At 35.4% G+C, this 20,348-nt stretch overlaps 1 long non-coding RNA gene across 1 annotated transcript in view; it reads right to left on the reverse strand.

Annotated features, from left to right (window-relative positions):
* Positions 1 to 4,662: 4,662 nt before the first annotated feature.
* The window catches only part of LOC105468247 (uncharacterized), a 135,386-nt gene continuing 119,700 nt past the window's right edge, over positions 4,663 to 20,348 (reverse strand). The window contains exons 4-5 of the long non-coding RNA XR_011609916.1: positions 9,487 to 9,717; positions 4,663 to 4,854 (exon numbers count right to left, since the gene is read on the reverse strand). This is a non-coding gene — a long non-coding RNA (uncharacterized lncRNA). The remainder of the gene's footprint in view (positions 4,855 to 9,486; positions 9,718 to 20,348) is intronic.

The raw sequence follows: 20,348 nt of genomic DNA on the forward strand, positions 1-20,348 counted from the left end.
TTCACTCAGCATAATTCCTTTGAGATCCATCAAAGGTGTCATGGTGATCAATAGTTTGTCCTTTTGCTGAGTAATATTCAATGGTAGCAGATACAGTGATTTCTCCCACTTCATTAACCTTTTTCAAAACTGTTTTTAACTATTCTAGTTTCTTTGCTTTTCTATATAAATTTTATAATGATTAAATCTATGTCTATGTCTAAATAAAACTCACTAGGATTTTAATAAGGAATGCATTAAGCCTACAGACCAATTTTGGGTGAAGTGACATGTTTAATATGTTCCAATCCATGAATACAGGATGTCTCTTATTATGTCATTTATGTAGATTTTTAAAAATTTCTATCATTATCATTTTTAAATTTTACCATGAGGATTCTTTACATATTTTATTAGACTTGTATCTAAGTTTTCATTTTCAGTGGAGCAATTGTAAATGTTTCACACATACTCATAACCAGTATATAGAAGTGGATTGACTTTGTATGTTGATCTGGTAACATGCACTCTTGCTTAACTCACTTATTAGTTCAAGGAGGCTGGTATTTGTTTGTGTTTTCTTTTTGTAGATTTATTAGGATTATTTGCATAGACAATTATTCATCTATACATAAAGATGGTTATATTTCTCCCTTTTCAATGTGTATGCCTTTTTTTGTGCTCTGTTTTATTATTTTTTAATGTTTGATATTGTGGATAGGTAAGTAACAATACCAATATTTCTAACAATAATATCTGCAAAATTTAATTTCCTGTTAGAAAACACGATGATCAATTTGAATAAAATGAATTATGTAAAGGAAATAATAGTGTAAACATTCTCTAAACTGTTTTATTTTATAATCACCTAAAATCAGTACCCAAAATAACATTAGTAACATTGGGAATGGAATGGAGTTCAGTTAGCAGGTCCTGCTAAACTGTGGCAAGTGTGTATATATATAAAAAAAAAAAAACACCTTTCTTCTCTCAGTGACATTTAATTCCTTAGAAACAAATCCAAATAAATATATCTAGTACTTGAATCTATTAAGACTTATAATCTTAATAAAGGAGGATTTTATTTTGATCACTTCAAATAGAAGTGAATATTACTGAAAATTAATTATAATCAAGAATTTGGATCTATTACAAAACTAAAACTCTACAAATTCTTATTTTTAAATGACTAAATGAGAAAAATAAATATTACAAAAAGTTTCAGTCTGTCTTAAAACATAATCTTCAAAAACGAAATTTAATATAATCCCAACTTTGCCTTATATTGGGGAACTCATATATTGCCAAAAACTTGGAATCAGGGCTTCATACAGTGGATTTATTATTAATATGTACAGGAGAGCAAGTTCCAAAATGTGGTAGATAAAATATTCATCAACAGAGATGTTCTAAAGGGAAGATTTTCATTAATTAATTTAGTTTGTAATAGATATATAAATCATTTTTCTTAGGATTATTTCTACTACTTTATTAAATTATCTACACAAACCTGCACTACTGAAAACTGTTTAACTTTCTTATAAACTTCCAAGCTACAAGAGGCCTTTACAGTGAATTAATGTCATAATTTTATGTTATTGAGAACTGTTTATTTTGTTTCTATAGAGCTGTATGCCCAATATATTATTCTAAAGTAAACTGCCATCATTAAGGGATTATTTTGAACTACTTTTTCAGTTGTCCCTTCATTCTAATCATTCCTCTGCTATTTAATTAATATTCCAAAAATCAAATTCCCAAATTCCTCTTACCAGAACATTTGCTGCATTTTCTCTTTATACTAATGAAAAGTTAGTTAATGCATCTCTGTTCCAAACAGTATCACACCAATCTTTATGTGAAACTGTCCATGTTATTGTCTTAGCAATAATCAGTTGAGTCATCTTTTAATAAAGTCATATCAAAAAAGTTGACTCAGTTGAATGCAACCCCTGGCTTATATCTCTTTTGGAATGTCTTTGTATTTACGTAGTCATTCCTAAATTTGCTAACTCCGGAACACACTGTTTCTGAATTTTTTTTTTTTTTTTTTTTGAGATGGAGTCTCACCCTGTCGCCCAGGCTGGAGTGCAATGGCAAGATCTCGACTCACTGTAACCTCCACCTCCCAAATTCAAACGATTCTCCTGCCTCAGCCTCCCAAGTAGCTGGGATTACAGGCACTTGCCACTATGCTCAGCTAATTTTTATATTTTTAGTAGAGATGGGGTTTCACCATGTTGGCCAGGCTGCTCTTGAACTCCTGACCTTGTGATCCGCCCCCCTTGGCCTCCCAAAGGACTAGGATTACAGGCATGAGCCACCACGCCCAGCTTTCTGGCTTTTTATGACTAACCAAATCACCATTTGGAATTCTAAAATATAACAAATATTAAAAGCAAAATGAATTTTCCTTTTATATATATGTTTGAGCTTCAAAATTTTTCTTCTAGGGTTTACAAAATTTCACTTTCTGCTTACATACCTCTCAACAAAGAATTAATAAAGCATTGGTGAGACATATTAAAGACATAACAAGGTATAAAGTATTACTAACATCGTTATGAGGCAAAATGCACTTTACTTAAACTGATGTTCTTCAGTTACTTAAAGAAAACTCCTTTAATCATTCTAATACGTTTTGAATTTTATTTACAGATCACATAAGATGCCTTTCCTATTAGCCAAGGAAGTAGCTGTGTTTGCATCTGAGAAATATCTAGACCTCTTAGTACGTACAGACCTAGAGCAGATCATTCCATTAAATATTCAAGAGCAAGCCTGGTAAGATTTTCAAAAATGCAGGTATTGAGACCAACTAAGTATAATGGGGATTTTGCATGAATTTGCTCAAGAAATTAAGGGTTAGGAATTAAATGATGATTAGAGCTATAAGGAAACGTGTAGATAATTCTCTCATTCTGTCATTCTAAGGAAAAAGCTATGATTTTTGCTTGGTTATTTATAAATAAAATTAGCCTAACAAAGTTCATAGAAAAATTATCTAAACATACTAGCCTAGCATTCAGCTACCTCACTTGGAACCAGATATTCAGCCACTCATAATATTCTCTGGAATTCTTGGAATCTTCAAGCTGGAAATGTGATTGGGCAGTTGAGACTATAGGTTGGAGAGGCTCTGGATTTCACAATTCCTTGAAAAATATGAAGGTAGGGCCGGGCGCGGTGGCTCAAGCCTGTAATCCCAGCACTTTGGGAGGCCGAGGTGGGCGGATCATGAGGTCAGGAGATCGAGACCATCCTGGCTAACACGGTGAAACCCCGTCTCTACTAAAAATACAAAAAATAAAAATTAGCCGGGCGTGGTAGCGGGCGCCTGTAGTCCCAGCTACTCGGGAGGCTGAGGCAGGAGAATGGCGGGAACCCGGGAGGCGGAGCTTGCAGTGAGTTGAGATCCGGCCACTGCACTCCAGCCTGGGCCACAGAGCAAGACTCCGTCTCAAAAAAAAAAAAAGAAAAAAAAAAAGAAAAATATGAAGGTGTATTATTGCCACCATGTGTAAATGCGTCAAATTTAATGCTGAGGGTAGTTTGACTCTCTTATTTGCAAGGAACAAAAATGTGTCAACTTATCTCAAATAATTTAGAAGTTGTAAGAATCAACATTGTGGTGCATACATACTAAATTCTCTTCCCAGCCAATCTATTCCAAGAACATGTGTGTCACTCCCCAAATCTTTGTTCTTCCCAAAGAATCATCAATGGTACACCTACACAAGGTAGACTAATCAAATATTTTTTCCTATGAATAAATAATTTTAAACTAAATGATAGACTGGTTTTGCACGACCTGTGTTGTATTAATGTTAGCATATAAAGGAAATTTTTATAAAATTTTGCTTTTCCCCTGCCTGGTGGCCCAACCCTTTGATGGAATGGAATATATAACAGGCCCAAGTATACCACGATAAATTCATATTTTTACATAAGTCATTTGTAACCAAAAGAATCTTAAATTACACATATGGACATGCAAATTTATAAAATACTGAACAATCAAAGCTGAACAACATGAACTAAGAAAAATATGAAACCTGAACAAAACTGGAATCTATGGAAATGCTGACTCAAAAATTTTCACTCCACGCTCCACCATTGATGAGGCTCAGCTAAATTTTGTAGTCCTTCTTTGGGTCAATTTATGATAGGATATCTCAACCTCTACTATTTATTTTTCCACTGAAGAAGAATTTCAGCTTTTTAGAAATTATGATTTGTTGTAATCCCTTATAGTCCTGAGTTTCTACCTATGACTTCCACTTAGCTTACATTCTCATTGCTAACTTGTTTTCATTTTCATAAAACTAGTTAAATGTCTAAGAAGGAAAATTGCTATTTCTTGCCTCGGTTGCCACGGATAGGTGGCCAATCAGAGGACTGATGGTCCTTAAGTTAACTGATTGTCCCTTGTAGATTCAACTGTGAGAACTCAGTGTTTGTAGAGTTCACTCATTTCACCATAATCTAGGAAATAACTGGCCTTTTTGAGGCCTGTCTAGTAAAATGGCAAAGAATTATTAACTGCAGAAGTCGTAGAATTAGAAAGAGTTGAGCTTAAAGGAAAATTATTTCAAAGCTAAAATTAATTTTGTTTTAAAGTAGAATGGCGTATAGTTCATTCCTTGATATTAGGGTTATAATAATTTTTGCACTTACCAGATGTTAAGGTTTTGACTTAGCCAATAAATATTGAATATCATCATGGGGATCCAAGATTAGATAATTTCACAGATAAATTATTCTTCTTGTTGGTTTACAGTTGACTAGCCACAATTTTTAGCCTGTTGTCATCAAAACATTTAGGTCACCAGACAACTTCTGCTCCTCTAGATATATTTATATTGTTGGACAAAACTAGGAAAGAAAGTAAAAGAGACCTTATCCTTGTGGAACTTTTGTCTTTTTATTTGAGAATAAAAACCTTTTTTAGGGTTTGTATCTACACAGCATTGGCCAAAACTATGTCATATGGCCATCTATTGCTATGATGGACACTGAGAGGTCAAATACTTTGCTTTCTCAGTCAGAAGTATAAAGGAAGATAAGAGAAAGGAGTTAGAAATGACTTTGGGAAACCTAACCACAGTACCTGCTTCAGCATTATTAAGTTCCTCAGAAAATGGAAGATTCTAGTAGGAAGGTTAATGTCAGTAGACAAATGGAGTGTAATATGAAGAATGTGGTCTAGATGTGTCCAATATTTCTCATGTAAAAAATACCTGGTATCAAAAAAAATTATTGGGTTGCTTTTCAGCTGCATTTTAGATCTTGTAAGCTGAAGATGCATGTATCCAGGTGTCTCAAAATCACAATAAATATATTTTGTAATGCATATGAAAAGATAAAGCCTCTCACGAATCTTAAATTTATTGTTAGATGTTTGTCTTGCCTTGCTTGAAAAACACATTTATTTATTAAAATGGGTAAATATCAAAGAGTCCCATAGAACAAAGAAACAATAAGCTATAATCCAAATGTGGATTAATCAAACTAAATGTGGATGGTTTGTATACATTACTTAGTCCAATGTTGCATAAAGTGGAACTCCACATCTACACACTTCTTACAATAAATATATCATCGACTAAAATATACTACTATTTTTAAAAATTGTTTTATAGCACAAATGAGCAACTCAACGGCATGTTCCCTCTCTTAAACATTAGTAAACTGTATAATTTATTGAATTTTTGTGTGAAATAGAATATACCAACAGCCCAAAGCAGGCTCCAAATCCTTTCAAAAATTTTTGTTCTCCAAATTTCTTTGTAACCATGCTGCCACCAAGGATTCTAGCTTCCTTCACCTTACTCATGTAGCATATGGCCTTGCTTTCTTCAGTCTCCTTTTTATATTGGATTTTGTTGGAGGGACTTTGAATTTCTCTCCACTTACTACAAAGAGTTGTTCCCCAGCTCCTATCTAATACTTACATCCCCAGACCGATCATATTGCTCTGGAAACGCTCTCCAATTAACAGTATCTACTCTTCTTAGAAAACAGGGAGAAGTTATAAATAGGATTTCATTTGTTAAACTAGAAAATCAATCTTATTATTTCCCTTTAATAATTTTCTCTTCCACTAACTCACTACCTCATCTGCATGTATCTTGGTCAATTTTCTCTGGAGGGGTAACCAATGAAATCAAAAATAGGAAACAAATAGATGAAACCGAAAGCTGACTCTGAAAAGGCCAACAAAATTGATAAATCTCCTAGCAAAATCACAAACAAAAAAGAGAAATAATATAAATTATGAATATCAGAAATGAAAGAAGGGTATCATAATTAATCCCATGGACATTAAAAAGCTAATAAAGGAAAATTATAAACAATAGTATGCCCACGTAGATAAAACGGACCAATTCCTTGAAGACACAATCTATAAAACTTACACAAGAAGAATAGACTATTGGAATATCCATTACAGAAATTGAATCAATAATGAACAATCTTCCACAATGGAAAGCACTAGTCTTAGATGACTTAATTGTTAAATTCTATCAAACATTTAAAGAAGAAATGATTTTGAGCATCTTTTCATGTACCTGTTGGCCATGTATATGTTTTCTTTGGAAAAATGTCTATTCAGGTCTTTTAATCATGTTTTTAATTAGGTTATTTGGCTTTTGCTATTGAGTTGTATGTGTTCCTTTTATATTTTGGTTATTAACCGCTTATCAGATACACCATTTGTAAATATTTTCTCTCATTCCATAGGTGGCTTTTTCAATTTTACTGTTTTCTTGGCTGTGCAAAAGTTTTTTAGTTTGAGTTGTTCCACTTCCTTATTTTTGCTTTTTTTTTTTTTTGCCTGTGCTTTTGGTCTCATGTCCAAAATAATAGTTACTGAGACAGTAAGATATCACCTCACACCTGTGTAGGATGGTTATTGTTAGAAGGACAAGAGATATGAAAAGATGTGGAGAAAAGAAAACCCTTATACAATGTTGGTAAAAATGTAAACTGGTATAGCCATTATATAAAGCAGCGTAGCGGCTCCTCAAAACAATTAAACAATTACCATGTAATCCCAATTCTTGGTATATAGGCAAAAATAAATAAGCCAGGGTCTCATATATCTGCACATATTTCCACTCCTATGGTCATTGGCAGCATTTTTCACAATTGCCAAGATATCGAAACAGCCTAAGCATCCATCAATGGAAGAAAGGATAAATAAAATGAGGTACATATAATGCACATTATTCATCCACAAAAAGAAAAAATTCCTCCATTTGTGGCAATATGTATGACCCAGGAAAGCAATATGCTAAATGACATGAACCAGATACAGACAGACAAATACTGTATGATCTCATATATATGTAGAATCTAAAAAAATTGAAATCATGGGAGTAGAAAGAACAGTGGTTGTCAGGGGCTAGGGGGTGGGGAAAATAGAGAAGTGTTTGACAAAAGGTACAAACTTTCAGATATAAGACGAATACATTCAGGGGAAGCTAATGTACAGCATGAGTTGATGTGTTAACTAATGTGGTTGTGGCAATCATTTCACAATGTCTATGTATATCAAATCTTCACATTATATGCCTTGAATATATACAATTTCTATTTTTCAATGAAAGATTTCAAAATGAAAATATAAATTATGCCAATTCTCTATAATTCACTTTTATGTATGCTTAACATAGAATACTGCTTGTTTCAAAAAATTAAAAGAAAATTGAAATTTTGTTAGTAATTTCTTCTTAATTTTATTAATTTCCTAAGACTTTTTGGGAATATGTATAGTCTCCCTATTAAAGAAACCTATACCAATAAAAATTTGGATATATAAAAGAGAGAAAATGAATTATATATGTATGTATTAGAAATGACATATTTCCTCAGAATACCTCTCTTTTCAAGGTTTTGAGAAACTAATACATATAATGCCTGAAAACAGAGTAAGGAGAGAAATTATTCCTGAAGTAAACATTTCTGACTTTAAAAATAAGTTTTAAAAGAGTTAGATGTTACAAAGAAAACTAAATACACTAATGTTTTGTTAAGTCACATAGAAGCTGAAAAATGTCTCAATGGAATTTTTTTTTAGTTCTGTTACAGTAAAGTGTTATCACTTCACATTTCTGCTTTTCTCAAAGTTGATTATAGTGTGAATAAATCAATATACAACATTTCTTAACAACGACAATTGATGGAATTGCATATATTACTGCATACCATGAAAGTTCTACCATATTCAAAGTTATTAATGCTTACATAAAATATTATTTAAATAGTAAAAATAATATTTTTAGAAAAATATTGTAAATACATTGTACCTCTCAAACTATTTTTTCTCTGCTATGTGACACACAAACTCTCAGGTTCAAGGCCCTCCCATACAAATTTCAGTTTTGCTAAATATAACAAAACACTTTCTTTACTCACAAAGAATATCTGAGTGCCACTGAAGATGACATTATTGAAGAAATAACTTGAATAAAGAAAAAGGAGCATTAACCTTGACTATGCCTTTAGCTCCAGCCACCTTTTTAGGAGGAAATTGTTGGGCAGGTTGGGGAAGGCTAATAGCAGAACGAAAACTGTAAGCCAGATCGGGTGTCAGGAGGGGAGGTGATAGAAGGATTATAGGGTCGGGGAACGGAGCCTGAGGAAGGATTGGGACCTGGTTCTACCTGGCAAGGAGCAGCCTGGGGAGGAGGGGAGAAGTCAGTTGGGTCCGTAGAAAAGGAGGATTCAAAAGTCTCAGAGCTTGCGGTGGAGACTGAAGGAACAGACAGGAGAGAAAGAAGAAAGATTTGGGACGAGTCGCATTGGGAGCGGAGACTACGGAGGGACCAATGGGTAAAAGAATGCTTGGACATGGACTTCAGGCACCTCAGATCATTTGCCCATTTAATGTCAAGAATTATCTAGATCTTGTAGGATGGAGAAATTGAAAGTGCCGTTTTCTGGCTTTTTGGAACCACTGTCAAGTTTGTACTGGGGTCAAGCAGTATTACAGAAGAAAATAAGGTGTTTAGGTTTTAGGTCAGGTGTGAGTTGAAGAGGTTTTAAGTTCTTGAGAACACAAGCTAAGGGAGAAGAGGGAAGAATGGAGGGTGGGAGTTTGCCCATAGTGAAGGAGGCAAGCCCAGAGAAAAGAGAGGGTAGAGACACAGAGAAGGGGAGTGGTGAGCAGCCCTGGGTTGCAATGTGGGTGAGCAGCCAAAGTAGGCATCCCCACAATTAACTTGCCACCAAGGGAACATGGGTGAATGATGAAGGAAGGCATCCCTGTGGTGATCAGACACCAATGGAGTGTGGGTGAATAAATCAGGCAGGCATCACTGCAGTGATTAAACACCAAGGGAAGACTGTCTTCCTGAGTCCGTGACCAGTGCCGGAGTTTTGGGTTCACGGATAAAATGTGTCTCCTTTGTCTTTACTAGAGAGGAAAAAGAACTGGAATTGGAAGGACAGGGAGATTGAAGGGTAGCAAGAGAGGCTGGAGAAGAGAGTGAAAAGACCGCTTACCTGATACAAAATTGGTGAGATGTTCCTTGGGCTGGTTGGTCTGAGGACCTAAGGTCATAGGTGGATCTCCTCATGGAGTGACGATGAGGACAGGGGACCAATCTCCTGAAGGAGTCCTCCTGTTCTGGGTTTCGGCACCAAATGTCATGGACATCCATGTGAAGAGACCATCAAACAGGCTTTGTGTGAGCAATAAAACTTTTTAATCACCTGGGTGCAGGTGGGCTGAGTCTGAAAAGAGAGTCAGCAAAAGGAGATAGAGGTGAGGCTGTTTTATAGGATTTGGGTAGGTTGTAGAAAATTACAGTCAAAGGGGGTTGTTCTTTGGTGGGCAGGGGCAGGGGTGGGAGTCACGAGGTGCTCAGTGGGGGAGCTTCTGAGCCAGGACAAGGAATTTCACAAGGTAATGTCATCAGTTAAGGCAGGAACCAGTCATTTTCACTTCTTTTGTGATTCTTCAGTTGCTTCAGGCCATCTGGATATATATGTGCAGGCTTGGGCTCAGAGGTCTGACATTGACGGGCGTTGTTTTTTTTTTTTGAGTTCTGTTACAGTAAAGTGTTTTCACTTTACATTTGTGCTTTTCTCAAAGTTAATTATAGTGTGAATAAATATACAACATTTCTTAACAATGATAATTGATGGAATTGCATATATTACTGCATACCATGAAAGTTCTATAGTATTCAGTTATTAACATTTACATAAAATATTATTTAAATAGTATAGATAATATTTTTAGAAAAATATTGTAAAAATATTGCATTTCTCAAACTATTTTTTCTCTGCTGTGTGACACACAAACTCTCAGGTTTAAGGTCCTGCCATACAAATTTCAGTTTTGCTAAATATAACAAAACACTTTCTTTACTCACAAAGAATATCGAGTGTCACTGAAGATGACATTTTTGAAGAAGTAACTTGAATCCACTTAAATATGTTTAAAATACAAATTATTCACTGTATTATTTATTTTTTGAGAAAGAAGAAAATTGCTTTCAACACAATTCACAACTGATTGAGCAAAAACCTGTAACACTTAATAAAAAGATTAATTGTAATGACACTGTCTAAAGTATTATATTTTTAAAGAAAAGTGAGTTCAAATAAGACATACCTATTTTTAAAACACATATTAATTATGCATATAGAATGTATGAAAAACTGCATTGATACCAACTCATATTCCTTTCACTTTTAATTTTAATTTCAATGGCATAAGTTCTTATATTTTATTATTTCATAGCCTCTCTAGAATTATTTCTATTATTCTCCTTATAAATTTTAAATCTTTACCAACTATGAGAAGTTGATATTTGATTATTACATTCCTGGAGACAAGATAATGAAAACATTCTTCAGCCACATATAAAAGAAATGAAAAGAATTGTAGTTAATTTTACATACAATTCAAGGGAGAAAGGTAGAAAAACAAATGTTAGTGACTAAAGATATCAGGATACCGAAACATATGCTATCGTCTATGACAAATTTGCTTTTGTTTTTGTTTGTTTGTTTTTTATCATTCAATATCACATTAGTTTGCTCGGGCTGCCATAATAAAGTCCTACAAACTGAATGGCTGAAAACAAATGTATTGTCTCATAGTTCTAGAGGATAGGAGTTCAAAATCAAGGGACGAGGAGGGCCATGTGCCCTCCAAAGCCTCTAGAGAAGAGTCTTTCTTCATCTCTTTCTGCCTCTAGTAACCCCAGGGATTCCTTGCACTGTGGCAGCACAATTCCCATCTCTGCTCTCATCTTCACATGGCTGCCCTCCCTCTGTGTCTGTGTCTCTGCATCTTCCCATGGGAGTCTCTCTGTTTTCTCTTAAGGACACCAGTCATATTAGATTAGGTCTCACTCTAATCAACTATGATCTTATATTAATTTGAATATATCTACAAAGACCTTATTTACCAGTGGTTAGGATTTTACCATATCCTTTTGGTGGGGGCACAATTCAATCCAGTAAATAGTATATATATTGTTATAAAAAAGCAACTAGTATGACTTTGTTAGTATTATTTTTCAAAGCTTCTAAGGTCAAACAACAAAAGCATTAACATTGGAATTTTTGAGCTTTTTAAAATTAACTCAGATGGGCATGTGCACAAAAAAGAATTAAGCTATTAAAACATGGTAAGAAGTTAACATATTTTAGAGGTCTAAGTTGTGTGTTGGCCTTTCTCTGACAGATTCACTCTTTTTCTGTACTGCTAACTGTACTCATTTACATACACTATAGGAGAGAAAGTAAAGAAAACTGGACTGTCTAAATTAGTGGTTCTCCAACTTTAGAAAATATGTAAATCACATGGAGAGCTTGTTAAAACACAGATATGAGGTTTCTATCTACATGTTTTCTGATTCTATAGTCTAGGGTAGAATCTAGGAATTTGTACTAGTCCAGATTTATTGTAGGACATAGAAACCACTCTAACCATTTTAAACAGAGAGGCATTTTAATAAAATTATATTTCCAAAATACTTAGAATTAATTGAGGAGTGATAATCAGGGGGCTGCCACTGGACATGTGATTTCAAGAATATACTATTGCAGTGGCAATCCAGTGGTTCAAATGCTGCCACTCCACACCACAGTTACCATCATTGAAAGGGGTTATTAACTAGCAGAATGTAGGGCCCAGCCACTAGCAAAATGTTTGATCTTCACAGCATGTGTGTCAATTGGCAACAACACAACTCAACAGAAATATCACTTGTCCCTCTGTTATACAGGTACACTTCATTAGCAGAGCCCAAATCATATTCAGGACCTTAGACCTTAGCTACAAGGTAGAGAGAGAGATGCAGTTAGACTTAGAGCCATAAGGTGCCACAGAAAAGGAGAGAGATCGCCTAGATTCTGCACAGCACCTTAAGTGGTTCTAAAATAGCTGACCCTGAAGACCATACTGAAAAGATCTCAATGTTCACTCATTTAAAACAAGGCTAAACCAAAGTTTGAGTTTACTGGTAACAAATGTTTCTTTTTTATATTAGAATTAATAAAGTAACATCTATGGCGGGGTGCAGTGGTTCACGCATATAATCCCAGCACTTTGGGAGGCTGAGACAGGCAGATCACTTGAGGTCAACAGTTAGAAATCAGCCTGGCCAGTATGGTGAAACCCTGTCCCTACTAAAAACACAAAAATTAGCTGGGCGTGGTGAGGCATGCCTGTAATCCCAGCTACTTGGAAGGCTGAGGCAAGAGATTTGCTTGAACCTGTGAGGTGGAAGTTGCAGTGAGCCGATATCATACCACTGCACTCCAGCCTGGGCGACAGAATGAGACTCCATCTCAAAAAAAAAAAAAAAAAAAAAGGAAAGTAACATCTAAGCTGAGTCTAAATTTCAAAAAATTTAAATGGAAAAAAGAGATGTTGTAAACAAAAGCACTATCATGAATAAATAGTTTGGGCCCACCCTAAGAATATATGCTATTGTTATTCAATAGAAGATAGTTCTAAATGATACTTGGTGCCCATATTGTGAAGAACTTTGCATTTCCAGGCTAAATAATTTAAGTTTCATACCTTTATCTATTGGGGTTGTGCTAGCTGGTAAAACAAATAGAATCGAAAAATACAACAGCTCGAACAAAATAGAAATTCATTTCTCATTCTCATAACCATCTAAGATGGAAGTTTCTGGTTGGAAAGCAGCTTTCCTCCACATAGTGACTTGGAGACTGTGGCTTCTTATTTTGTAGTGCAATTGTCCTCTAGGGCCCCACCATTATCCATATACTACCAACCAAGGGGAAAAACACTGTGGAGATTGCACCATTCTTAAAAATCATGGCTCAGAAATGGCACATATACCTCCTTCACATTCTATTGGCTAGAACTCAGTCACATGACTTTATACAAATAAAAGGAATGCTGGGAAATACAGTTTAACCATGCACTCTGGAAAAAATATTGTCATTAAAAATCTGCTACAATTCTGTAGACACACATCCTCTCGAGGGTTCTCCAAGAAACATTAGTATTACGAGTTACTCTACAATAATTAAAACAAAACAAAACAACAACCAGTACCCAGCGAATAAAAGGCTCTGAGAAGTTTTCTAATAAAGAAACCTTGTAATTGTATTTATACAAAGATTTTATACTTGTTTAACTATTGAAACCCATTTTGAAAGAATGCTTCAGAAAACAATATTATAAGCAAAGAGCAATTAGTGATAATCTCTGAGTAGGGGAGTATTACTGTATGATCAGAGCTATTACTTTGAATTATTAAGCTGGATAGTATTTGCAGGGTACATAGAAGAGAATTAGTTTGAGGAAGGCATGCCATGAGGGATGACATTTAATCATAAGTGATGACATAATAAAAGTAAAACATTATATAGCCTGGTTTAGGCTGATGACAGAATGGAAATGAGAGAATTTTTTTAAAAAAATCATTGATACTGAAATAAACAGACCTGACAACTAATTAGATGTAAGGCTACAGAAAAGAGTCACATATGTATCTACTTTGATGTGAACTAAGGATGAGGGAGAAATTATAGATGTCTCCAAGGTTTTATTTTCAAGGAACTAGAAACATGGTAATCAAAAAGAGTTGTTTTGGCAATTATTAACAGAAATAAATCAGAGAAATATAGGTAACAGTTGGTTTTGTTATGAGGCATTAAAAAGCCTTAAATTAGTGTAAATCTTGGAAATTTGAAGTTGCCAAAGATAAAGTAAGCAACAAGAAATAAGGCGGATTAAAGCCTAGTTATTGAGGGTTACTGCATTTAGATGGGAAGAAAAAAAGATTAAAAAAATAATAATAATAAGGAAGACACAATACCTAATGCTATGTATCAAAACCAAGGGAGGAAGAATTTGCAACCAGTCAGTGGTCATCCACCACAAATAGCACAGAGGTGACCAGTATTACTACATCACCAAGAGTGTGATACAAATAAGGTCACATTCCATTTAACACTCAAATTAAATGCTCCAGGCAAAATTAGCAGGACAAGCAATTTTCTTTAGAACTCTTTTTTCACTTCAAAGGCTAAAAGAACCCTGGGTCTATACTCAAACAAAACTTACAGGCCAGCTTTTTTAAATACCAGGTGAAATGAAAATTAGAAATCCATCTCAGTACCCTGGGCACACCAGTTTTAGGTTACCTTTCTTTTTTTTGCTGAAATAGAATGCTGCCATTGAAAACAAACCTTAACCAATATTGCAGTGATCACTTTGCTGGTGCAGGTCTCCATGTAGGCCACAGTTATTCTTTGAGCTAGAAAATGATTTCTTCACACTCTAATACCAAATTATATTTTTGAAAATACATAGTAATATATCAGCTAAAATTCACACAGAAGCAGACTAAGGAAAAGACTAAACCCTCACACCCTAAAACATGAAAATTAGTAACTCAGAAAAGAAAGGGAAGAATCTGGTATAATATTTCTGGGCTGTTAATGCTGAAACTATCATTTCGGAATTAGTGTTCAGACAGGAGATTGATGTAATCAAATGCTAAGAATTCTCAATAACATCCTTAAATTGGAGAGTGGTGGACAGAAGAATGCATTAGTAGTCCATAGCACATAAAGAAAAACAAAACAAAAACACTGAACTTTTGAATCTAGAAGTCCTACTTAGCCAGGACAGGATCTCACCAGAAATAGAAAGGTCAGTCAGGGGTGGCCTGCTCTTTTCCAAGGTTTTATGTGATCTGGCAGAATAGGTAAATTTAAGATTCCACATAATTGATTTGGCCTTGGTAGAGAACTTTTAGTAGGACCTCAGAGCACAGAACAGCTCCTGGATTTTCCAGAAGAGACTCAATGCTCTTAACTAGAAAAAGTATATGGACATTAACACCAAACCTACTATCTGTATCTCTGAAGGGAAGGTAAATTCCTAAATGAGGCAGATAAACATAAAACAGAATTTAAGCAAGGATATGGCCTTGAAAGTATCCAAACATGCTAAAGAAAAGACAGAAAAATACCGCCTGAATTATTGAGGTGTTGAAAGTGTAAAGAAGGAAATGTAATCAGCAAGAAACTAGGTATGAAGAGCCATATAAATGTATATTAATGTTAGTAATGTGGTTAATAGATTTCTCAACTTTTAGTATATACCTAAATACAATTATTGAACAGTTAATTATCTTACAGAATACAGAATAGATGTTACCAATGTGGTGTATTGCCCATATTGGCAAGAAGAAAAATGGGAAGAGACATGGAGGAAGCAGAAGGTCTCTAAAACCTCAAAAACAAGAAACACAAAACAAAACCAAGATGTAGAGTCAAAAGTTGATGGGAAAAGAAACAGAAGCATGAACGTATTATTTAAATTTTCAAATGTAACAAATTGTTAAAACAAAAAACTGATATACCTATCAAATTTGAGAGGGAGGAGAGGAAGTAAAGATGTATTGTATATTGCTAATAAATTATGGGAAAGGGGCATAAGAATTCTATTTAGCGCTCTACCAGGAACTAGGAAAAGAACCAAAATAAAAATTGTTTTAAAGTGATGCCTCTGCAATACAGTGCTGATGTGGGAAAAAATAAAATGTAAGCCAATTGATTTCTATTTTAACCATTTAATCAGATTTCATCATTTACACATTTTATCATTATAATTTTGAAAGTCAATATTCCACTTGTTGTCCAGGTATTAATTGCCTGCCAAGGAATTTAAGGTAGGCAAAAAATTTCAGCAAACTTTTCCCTGAGCAATAGGCACACTAATAGTACTAATACTAATATTAATAAATACTAATACTAAAAGAGGAACACCTTAAGTTCCTCTTTGGATAACAAACAATCTGATAAAAAGTGAGTTTCTACTTCACTTTTACAGGGAGAGATCTAGAAGACTTGTATAGCTGGGTTTTTTTGTTGTTTGTTTTTGGATTTTTTGGTTGTGTGTGTGTGTGTTTCTTTTCTTTCTTTTTCTTTTCTTTTCTTTTTTTTTGAGACAGAGTCTCGCTCTGTTGCCCAGGCTGGTTCATTGCAACTTCTGCCTGCCAAGTTCAAGCAATTCTTCTGCCTTGGCCCCTGGAGTAGCTGGGACTACAGGCGTGTGCCACCTAGCCCCGCTAATTTTTTGTATTTAGAGTAGAGATGGGGTTTCGCCATGCTGGCCAGGCTGGTCTTGAACTCCTACCCTCATGATCCACCCGCCTCAGCCTCCTAAATTACAGGCATTAGCCACCACGCCCAGCCAGCTGTTTCTTTTAATCAAGTTTTACACACCAGGCACTCTGCTGTACAGATCACATTAAAGGAAGAAGCATGGGAGACAATACTATTGAAATTCAATATTTTGTGGGCACAGATAACTTTTGTGTTTACTTAAGCAGAGTGTTGGTACTGGAAGACAGACTGAAAGAATTTATGGAATAAGTTAAACATAAAAAATTGTTACAATATAGAGTTTGTTTACAAGAATAAGGAAGGAATAAATGTATAATGAAATATGCTTATTCAGCTCCTCCGGCATGTCATTGTACCCTCAATCCCACTCTGCTCTTTATTCCTCAAATCTTCCTTTCACACAGCCCTTACTCCCAATTTCATTTGCTTTCATTTACTCATCCTGCATGACTCATTTTAAATGTCACTTCCATTCAGAAGTCTTCTCAAATGAACCTGGATATGATTGCATTGCATGTGCGTATGTGGTACCATATGCTTCTTGTCTTAGAGGAATAATCAGACTTTAGATTAATTATTTACTTAATTGTCTGTCTCCTCTAGTTTATTCAAAAATCTTCTAAAGAAAAGCCTATGTCTACTCTGCTCTCCACTGCATTTCCAGGGCACAGAGAATGTCTGACACAGTCAATACTTACTAGAGAATAATTTTTTAATGAATAAATAAGTAAATGAATGTATGAATATATTACATTGTTTGTTTATCTGTTTGTTTGAGGGGAGAGAAGGAAGGCATTGAGGATGCTATTTCAGGATAAGAATTTTTATTTATTATTTTTTAGTGAAACAGAGTCAGCCAAGGGAGAGAATAGAGGTGCAACTAATAACTATTTAGTAGAGTAATGCCTTCAAGAAATGCTTCTCAAACCTTAAGTGCATACAAATGGCTTGAATAATCTGTTAAAAACACAGATCGGATTCAGGAGGTCTACATGGTGCATGCGACTCTACATTTTTTAAAAGCTCCCAAGTGATACTGATCCTGGGAACCAAATTCTAGGTAACACTGTGTTAGAAACAGTAGGGAAAGATGAGTCTAATTCCAAACAACAATAAGTGTGTTTAGCCTGCAAGGAAGAGAATTCCAATTTACATAGATGGGTATATAGACAGATGGAGACAGAGAAACCTAAAGGCAAAAAAGAAGACAAACAAAGGTACTCTCATTGAAAATCCTCTCTTCCCCCAGTAACTAGATGGCATACTACTTAAGTATTAAAAATTTGAGAGTGGGCTGGGCGTGGTGGCTCACACCTGTAATCCCAGCACTTTGGGAGGCCAAGGCAAGTGGATCACTTGAGGTCAGGAGTTTGAGACCAGCCTGGCCAACATGGCGAAAACCCATCTCTCCCCAAAGTACAAAAAATTAGCCGGGTGTTGCGGGCGCCTGTAATCCCAGCTACTCTGGAGGCTGAGGCGGGAGAATTGCTTGAACCTGGGAGGCGGAGATTGCAGTGAGCTGAGATCCCGCCACTGCACTCTAGCCTCAGTGACAGAGAAAGACTCTGTTTCAAACAAACAAACAAAAAAGGAAAAGAAAAGAAAGGAAAGGAAAGGAAAGGAAAGGAAAGGAAAGGAAAGGAAAGGAAAGGAAAGGAAAGGAAAGGAAAGGAAAAGAAAAGAAAAGTAAAGAAAGGAAAAGGAAAAGAAAAAGAAAAGAGAAAAGAAAAGAAAAGGAAAAGGAAAAGAAAAAGAAAAGGAAAGAAAAAGTGACCTGGGCTTGCACAAATAGGAAAATGTTTTCAATCAGGTGATGTGGGAAAGGAGAGCAGTTCTTAACTTTCACCACTAAAATCACCTGGGGAGTTTTCAAAAGTTCAATGCTCAGACTACACACCAGGACAACTAATCAGAATCCCTTGGGTCTTTCAGTATCAATATACTTTAGAGCTTCTTAGGTGAATCCACTGGACATCCAACGGTGAGAACTGTACCCCTATCAATTTGACAGCAGCTAACAACTTGAAGCCAGTGGGACCTGTAGTTCTCCTCTCCTAGAACCTCACTACTGGGAGGTATGCTACCATCATAGTAAGACTCAGGCTGAATTATTACATGTTTAGAAGGTTCAAAAATAATTAAAGTCATACTAATGTAAACTAGATGAAGTCTTAGCTATTTAACCTCTTAGGCAGTCCAACTGTTGTTGACTTCACCACACAGAAGAATTTGAGAGCAAGCCCAAAGTAAGAGTAGGCAAAGTTTATTTCAAAGCAAAAGTACACTCTGAGAGGCAGAGCAGGCTGCTCAGAGGGAGAGACAGCAGCTAGTTCCTTAAGAGGAATTCCTTTTATGGCTATTGTTTTATGGGAGTTGTTTATGCATATTCATTCATAAAATACTAATGTAGTCAAGTTATGCAAAGGTGGACCTGTGGTTGGTGGAGGGCCTTAGCATCTACATATGCCAACACACATCTCATGCCTCGTTAGCATAAAAAATCTCACCTAGGGGTGTGTTTTCTACTATCAAAATGAGGAAAAGTTCACTGTAAGCTAAACCTTGAGCCTAGCTGCATGTGTGGACAAAGTCCTAGCTTCCACCCACCTCCAGGCAGGAACTTGTGGTTTCTTGGGCTTTGGGTGTTGACTGGCTGGAGAATGGGGAAGCTACATCTAGAATAAAAGGCTTTTGTTCTCTTTCCATGGCTGTACTAGGTATCAGGAACTTGTAACCACCTGGCGGTCTTGTAGGATTGTTTATCTTGCAGAAAAGTTGCTGAAGCAGGTGGGTACAAGAGAAAGGAGCCTGCTGTGAAAGGGGCTTCATACAAGGGGACAAGTTAGGATCATCTAACTTTGTAGTTGGATCAAGAGACAAACTCTCCTAGCAAGTGAAAGGGACAAGTCTTAACGGGTCACTGGAACTAGTGTGCTTGCTGAGCTCCTCAGACTTTTAGATCTCATTAATGATAACTGTACTTTTTATTTTTAACCCATCATATATGTTGTACAACACTCATTTAGATAATGAAAATTTATTTTTACCATTCCTTATGTTAATTAACAAATTCTCTAGTGTAGATTAAGATAACACTAATTGAATGGCTTGCTATACATGTGGCTGGTATGGGCCTTTGATTAAAATCTTTCAAATGCTAATTAAACACCCTTGAATTGTAAACAACTCATTCTGTTACTTAAAATTTAAACACTCCCTAAAGTGTTGATTGAAGTCAGTCGCAGCAAGTATCATTGTTGAGTGCTCAGTGATTGAGGGCCAGAGTTGCAAGACTTAGGACAGTATCTTACAAAGCAGAATCAGATTGAATCCCACACAATTCCAAATGATCTATCAGACAGATAATTCTCGTGAGAGATTATCTTATTTATACATATCTGAACCCAGGTTTCATCCTTGCTTTACATAAAAATATAAAGTGTTTCTGCATTGTGTTAGGGAACCCTTAATTTTTCAATATTGCAAGTGACATGTGAGTCAATGGACAATACTTTGTATTGTTCAAATATTTATCAAGAATTGCTTATAATTTCAGAAACAATGTCACCAACAGCAATATTATTTGTACTAATTGAATCATTAATACAGCATCCCTGTATCAGTCTACATTTGGGACTGTTGCCATCACAGTAATATTAAACATTGGTGAAACATTTAGCTATTTCATTATGCTTTCCAGCACAAATTGTACATGATCGTTTTTAAAA

Source organism: Macaca nemestrina, chromosome 11 (genome assembly GCF_043159975.1).
Source record: "Macaca nemestrina isolate mMacNem1 chromosome 11, mMacNem.hap1, whole genome shotgun sequence".
NCBI lineage: Eukaryota > Metazoa > Chordata > Mammalia > Primates > Cercopithecidae > Macaca > Macaca nemestrina.